The sequence below is a fragment of the Hordeum vulgare genome, chromosome 3H (genome assembly GCF_904849725.1).
Source record: "Hordeum vulgare subsp. vulgare chromosome 3H, MorexV3_pseudomolecules_assembly, whole genome shotgun sequence".
NCBI lineage: Eukaryota > Viridiplantae > Streptophyta > Magnoliopsida > Poales > Poaceae > Hordeum > Hordeum vulgare.
In genome coordinates this window covers 120,571,227-120,578,483 of record NC_058520.1, presented here as the reverse complement: position 1 = coordinate 120,578,483, position 7,257 = coordinate 120,571,227, and positions in this window count along the sequence as shown.

The window sequence follows — 7,257 nt, the reverse complement described above, 5'->3', positions numbered from 1 at the left end:
TGATAGTTGTCTTGCTCGAGCGCCTCTAAGTAACACGCTTCGCACTCCGGATGATCTACCGATACAAACACAAAGCACACCATAAGCACTTCAATCATAAAACAAGTAAAAATAACATCACATGCAAGGATTTGCGAAAGCCTAAGTAAAAGAATTTATCACGCGCCGGTATGGCAGAAACTTGTTTCTGTTGAAAACACCATTACAAATACTTTAAAAATTCTGAAACTTCTACCAGAGTAAGATTTTATCACTAGGAAGTAGTAGCAAAAAGAATAAACTCCAAATCATTTTTTAAACTCCTGGAATAGGCAAAACAAGGTTTAAACTAAATCTGCTCTAACTTATATTTGAAAATTTTCAAACATAGACAAATTATATGTTTTTAACAACTACAGGAAATTTGTGAGCTACTGGAAAAAGAATCAATGTCATTGGACTTCGGGATAAAAAGTTGTGGCCAAAACAAAACTGAAACTTTCTGTTTTTTTGCAAACAGGCAGAAAAATAAAACTAACTAGTACTAAAAAGAGGGGTATACGTGGCATGCTACTATTGGCTGCGGAGGGCGTTTGTCGCAGCGTTTTGAGCAAACGGCCTAGCTCTAACAAAAGCTACTGGCTAAAACATAAGTGAAAATAAAACCGTTGGTTTTCTAAACTAAACCGAAGGGTTATCCCTAGATCTAATCTACACCCTATAACTAAGATCCAACGGTGCAACGAAGAAAAACAAAAGAACAGAGAGATGGGGGGAGTACCATGGCTGGGAGGGGTAGCTCCGGCGAGGGGCGTCGCCGGCGAAGGGGAAGGGGCTCCGGGGCGGTGGAGAGTCGGGGCGGCGGCGGGGCAGTCCTCCTCCTCGAGGAGGCGCTCGGGGGGAGAGGGTGGCTCCGGTGCTGCTCCTGTGGGGGTGCCGAAGGGTGGCAGCAGCTCGGGCTGCTCCGGCGAGCGGTGGCAGGGGCTAGGGGCGGCGGCTCGATGGGGAAAAGGTGGGAACGGGGGCGGCTCGGGGGCGGGGTTTATATAGGCTAGGAGGGGGTGGGCTAAGGAAGGAGTAGAGAAGAGAATCGGGGTAGAAATCGCGAGTTTCCTGGGGAGGGCTCGGCTCGGGCAGAAACAAGGAAGGAGGAAGAAGGGTGGCCGCGGGAGGGAGAGGCTCGGGCGGTGGGGGTCACTGGCCAGTGGGTGGAGGCGGTGGAGAGTGGGGCGGGTGGCCTGAATCAAAGGGATTTAGATCCCTGGGCTACGGGATTCGGCCCAGGCTAATAAGGCGCTCGGGGCGGCGGCTAAAAGGAAAAAAAAGTTTCCTAATATTAAACCTTTTCCGAAACGGAAAAATAAAAGCTAATAAAAGGGAAATAAATCAAAATATTAATATAGGGTATTATATACCAAAAAAATCAAAAAAAAATCTCTACCCGAATAACATTTTTCCAAAGCAAAAATAAAAACTTTAAAAAAATGTTTTTTCAGAAATTCCCTAATTTGCTTTATTTCTTTTTGCAAATATTTTTACAAATAATCTTTGGGTTTTCTTGGCTCCAACATTTCAAAAATTGCCCGCTCTTTGGAGGGTCATTTTCCTCCGCTCTCTCTCTTGCGTGCAAGAGGGTATTTTCTCCGAGCATTACTCGTGCGAGGAAAAATGGAATTGCAAATCAAAAAGACGAAGGAAAATCACGTGCTAAATTTTAATTCACTCAATATGCATAGATGCTTAGCTACAATGTAAAACATTCCCAATTAGGAAAATTGGGATGTTACACCTTGCCTGAGTGATAATGCAATCTCATGTCATAGTCCTTGATCAACTCTAGCCATCGCCTCTGTCTGAGGTTCAACTCCTTCTGCGTGAAGATATATTTCAGGCTCTTGTGATCAGTGTAAACATCACAACTATTTCCGATCAGGAAATGTCTCCAGGTCTTGAGAGCGTGCACTACGGCTGCTAGTTCCAAGTCATGTGTGGCATAATTCAACTCATGAGGTCTGAGATGTCTGGATGCATAGGCTACAACTTTACCTTCTTGCATGAGCACTCCTCCGAGTCCTTGACGAGAAGTGTCACAGTAAACCTGGAAATCCTTCCGAATGTTCGGCAATATCAGCACTGGGGCTGTAACCAGACGTTTCTTCAACTCTTGAAAGCTGATTTCACATTCCTCAGTCCAAACATACTTGGACTCCTTCTTCAACAACTCTGACATGGGCTTGGCGATCTTCGAGAAATTCTCAATGAACCTCCGGTAATATCCGGCAAGTCCGAGGAAACTGCGGATCTCCTTGACTGAAGTGGGTGCTACCCATTCGGTGACTGCTGCGACCTTGGCAGGGTCCACTGCTATTCCTTCTCCTGAGATGACGTGTCTGAGGAATCCGACTTCCTTCAACCAAAACTCACATTTGCTAAACTTTGCATATAGATTATGCTCTCGAAGCTTCTCCAGAACTAGACGCAGATGTTCCTTGTGTTCCTCTTCGTTCTTGGAGAATATCAGTATGTCATCGATGAACAGCACGACAAACTTGTCCAAGTATTCCATAAATACCTTGTTCATCAGATTCATAAAATATGCCGGAGCATTAGTCAGTCCAAATGACATGACCTTGTACTCATACAAGCCGTACCGAGTGGTGAAGGCTGTCTTGGGTATATCCTGTTCACGAAACTTCAACTGATGATACCCGGATCGAAGATCGATCTTTGAGAATATGCGAGCTCCAACTAACTGATCAAACAGAACATTGATCATCGGCAAGGGATACTTATTCTTGATGGTCACCTCGTTCAATGCACGATAATCGACAACCATTCTCAAGGACTTATCCTTCTTTTCAACCAAGAGCACTGGGGCTCCCCTAGGTGAAGAACTTGGGCGAATATACCCTTTGTCCAACAACTCCTTAATTTGCTTCTTGATTTCTACCAAGTCATTTGCGGGCATCTGATAGGGTCTCTTGGATATCGGGGTTGTTCCGGGTAATAGCTCAATCAAGAACTCAATCTCTATCAGGTGGCATGCCCGGCAATTCCTCCGGAAATACATCTGGGTACTCCTGTACAATCGGTACTTCCTCCTGGACTACTCCCGTGAGAGAGTTTACTCGTTTACTCCGTGTCGGGCGCTGAGACACGTACTTAATTCGCTTCTGCTCGGGGGTGGTGAGCAAAATAGACTTAAGGGCACAATCAGTATTCCCTTCATACTTGGCCAACCAATCCATGCCTAGGAATACATCCAATCCCTGGGACTCTAATACGATGAGGTCGGTGGGAAAATTATGGTTCCCGATGTTGAAACTCAAAGCATGGCATCCTATCCCGGCTGTCATCATGCCTCCTGGGGAACTGACCTTAATAGGCTGGCTGAGGGTTCTAGTTGGCAAACTATACTTTTCCACAACTACCCTTGATATGAATGAATGCATTGCAACAGAATCAAAAAGTACCAATACTGGACGTGAATTTAGCAAAAACTTACCAACCACAGTATCGGGGTGATCATAGACCTCTTCAACATCAATGTGATTCACCTGAGCTCGAGGAAAAGGACTGGGCTTCTTTGTTGCAGAGTTGCCGTTGCCGTTTCCATTTCCCTGCTTGTTCTGGGGACATTCAGTGGCATAGTGTCCCGTCTTCTGACACTTGAAGCAGGTGATGTGATTTAGATCCTTCTGAGCTGGAGCTGAATGCTGCTGAGTGCCAGTACTGCCATTCTTGAAGTTGTTGTTGTTGCGGTGGTTCCCATTTCCTCCATGGTTGTGGCCTCCATGGTTGTGCACTAGGTGGTTATGCTGGACGTGTCCTCCAAACTTACCGGATCCAGTCCCGGTATTCCCTGAATAGGGGGTGTAGCGAGGCTTCTGCTGAGTGCTGGAGTTGAACTTTCCATTCCCATACTTCCGCTTGCGGTTCTCCATCTGCTGGTGTTTCCCCTCCAAGATGAGGGCCTTATCAACTAGCTCCTGGTAGATGTTGAAGGTGGCTACAGTCAGCTGAATGCTCAGCTCATCATTGAGTCCTTCCAAGAACTTTTCCTGCTTGGCCGCATCATCGGCCACATCTCCAGGTGCATAACGGGCGAGCATGCTGAATTCATCGACATACTGAGCCACAGAGTGATTTCCCTGGCGTAAGTTGCGAAACTCACGCTTCTTCAGACTCATTGCACCAGCTGAGACATGTGCGGTACGGAAGGCTTGCTTGAACTGCTCCCAAGTGACTCCAGCAATGGGGTATGTGGTGGTGTAGTTCTCCCACCATGCAGCTGCAGGGCCTTCAAGTTGATGCGCGGCAAAGCGCACCTTCTCAGCTTCAGTACAACCAGCACTGATAAGTTCCCGCTCCATCTTGCGGAGCCAATCATCTGCCACAATGGGCTCAATGCTGCTGGAGAAAGTCGGAGGGTTCAACCTCAGGAAACGGGTGAGATTGTCGGCCTGAGGTGGATGATGGTTGTTGTTATTGTTCTGGTTCTGGATGATCAGCTGCATCAGGGTGTTCTGCTGCTGGATGAACTGGGTGAGTTCCGGCGGAAAGTTGGACTCAGGAGCGCGTCTCGGAGGCATCTGATGTTTGTAGAGGGGTGAGATTAGCATAGAACAATGGCCTAAGAGTAATTACACTACCAATATGAAAATGCAACAAACAAGTATCACACCACACATTTTATTCAATACCATCACAAAGGTTCACACGGGGATACAAAATTCGAAAATCCTAAACATCGGCCTAAACGTTTAACGATAAACTAAATTTGGTGGTCTAGTCTAAGTGTCCTCCTCAGAAAAGCATGGTGATGGGTCCTTCGGTGGAGCTTTCTTCATAGTCCTCGTCATTGCTGATCAAGAGGGCTACGTCACCTTCGGGGTGAAGGTTCTCGCCCATGTCCAGTTCCTCCTCCAGGTATGCAACTCGAGTCTTCAGCTTCTCGATCCTCTCCAGAAAGTCCTTCACCTCCAGTTCGTGCTCATAGTGGGCTTCCCGGGCTGCTTCTTCGAGTTCGAGTTCGCGGAGCGACAGTTGCTTGATCTTCCTGGCGTCCTTGATCACACGATGCTCCAGAGTCTCGTTGTGCTTCTCCAAGGTCTGGGCATAAGACAGGAGAGCGTCCTTGGTCTTGCTTGATATGATTTCTCTGTCTTCGCTTCTCCGGGATACCGTGAATAGGTCTGGTGAAATAGGGCAGCCTTTGTACTCTTCCTTGATACGTCCGAGTGCACAATGGACCGCCATGTCCCTTCCGAGAATCCAGTTGGGTGCGATGAACTTGAAATCCACCGGCTCAGTGCGCGGCTCGAATGTCCTTCCGGGAACGTGCACCTCGATCCTGTAGCGTGAATCCTCCGGGTAAGACGAAGTCGGCTTCCCTGTGATAGTCGGCAGAGCAATCCCCAAGTCCTTGGTGATCTGTACCAGCTCCTTTCCGAAAGGCATAGTGGCGTCGGGCTAGCAAAACTCCGTGAACTTAACGGGGATGAAGGTGGCCATCTAAAACATTGGAAAATCGGAGAGAAGTCAGAAATGATCAGAAGAGGAAATAGAGGATTTATAGACATAAGAAAAAATAATTTTCTTCCTAAGGCTTTTCCATTCCTAGAGGTTACGCCCTACGGTCAGCATGTGCTCTGAATACCATTTCTGTAGCGACCCGACTCAACACGAGTCAAGCCTCTGGTGTTTCCATACCATCCCAAGATCATGTTGGTACACACTCAGTACATTAATGTATATATTCAAGAGTTCAATCCCACAGCATTATTAATCAAAATCTCATAATGAGTACTTTATTACAATAAAGGATTACAATAAAGTGGCTGAAGGCCATCTCATGAGATAACTAACGAAGACTAGCGGAGGCATCAGGTAGACGAGTCCATCCGACTCCAGGACATGTCGCTGAACGTAGATCATAGCCTCACTCCTGATCAGAAAAGTAGTCTGCAACATGATACGTTGCAGCCGTGTAGGTCAGCATATGGAATATGCCGGCAAGTCATCAAAGAGAGGGGTAAAATAATAATCAACTATCTCTACATGCATATTTGGTAGGTGGGGCTATAAGTCTTGCATAAAGCCAATTTTATCCTACAACAAGAGGGGCTGGAAGCAAAAATATTACTACATTGTTTGTTGTTAACGAGATGGTTCCGCCAACCAATTCTCGTACCCGAGTTGTTGTTAACACCCACATCATTATTAAGTTGTGTCGAGAGTTCAGGGGAATTTCAATGCCTTCGGCTCAAGTTGTCCATGACCGTGGACACGGCTAATCGATTAGGTTGGGCACTCTGCAGAGTTTTGCACACGTTCCCCACAAGATTTGATCGCCTCCGTGTATGTCCTCGCACTTCAGGGTGTTTGAAGACCGGATGATCAAAGCATGGTCTTTCAACGGGTCCCTTTGAATCCCTGTCGGTGCCCATCCATTCCTACCGTTCTTCTACATCTGCTAGCACCGCCTGTCCAGAGTTGCCGCGTTGTCCAACCAAGCCAGAGCCCATAATGACTTGTGGCTGTGCAGGTAAGCCTTGGGTCTTGAAGCCTCCGTCCGTCTCTTCGAGCCTGGGTGAAGCTTTCCGCAGGATGTCATGGCCGTCTCCAGCATCCCGGGTCATCCACTGGTTTCTCCACGGAGCCGATCAACCGTCCTTCACCCAGTGTAGCATTGCATCCGAGGTCTTGAAAATCTTGCCTTAACCGGTCTTGATTATTTAATCAACCTCGCATCACTCGTGTTATGCACTCAACCGAAAACCCGTCTACTCAAGCATAGCAATAAGAAATTTGTCGTCCCAGGGCCAAGTATCGGGTTGTTGTGTGCCTACCACATGATACTACAACCTATACTAAAATTTCCAAGTACCTAGGCAGCATGCAAATTGGCAAAGAAAGGTGAAACTACCATGCATCGAAAAACATAGGAAATAGCATGATCAAAATGACTTGCCTTGATGATAGTTGTCTTGATCGAGCGCTTCTAAGTAACAAGCTTCGCACTCCGGGTGATATACCGATACAAACAAATACACACCATAAGCACTACAATCAAACAACAAGTAAAAATAACATGACAAGTAAAAGTTTGCTATGGCCTAAGTGAAAGAATTCAATACACGTCACTAAGGTAGAAACTTGTTTCTCTTAAAAACCCAAGTACAAATATTTGAAAAAATTTGAAACTTCTACCAAAGTAAGATATAATCACTAGGAAGCAGTAGCAAAAAAATCAACTCAAAATCATTTTTTAAACTC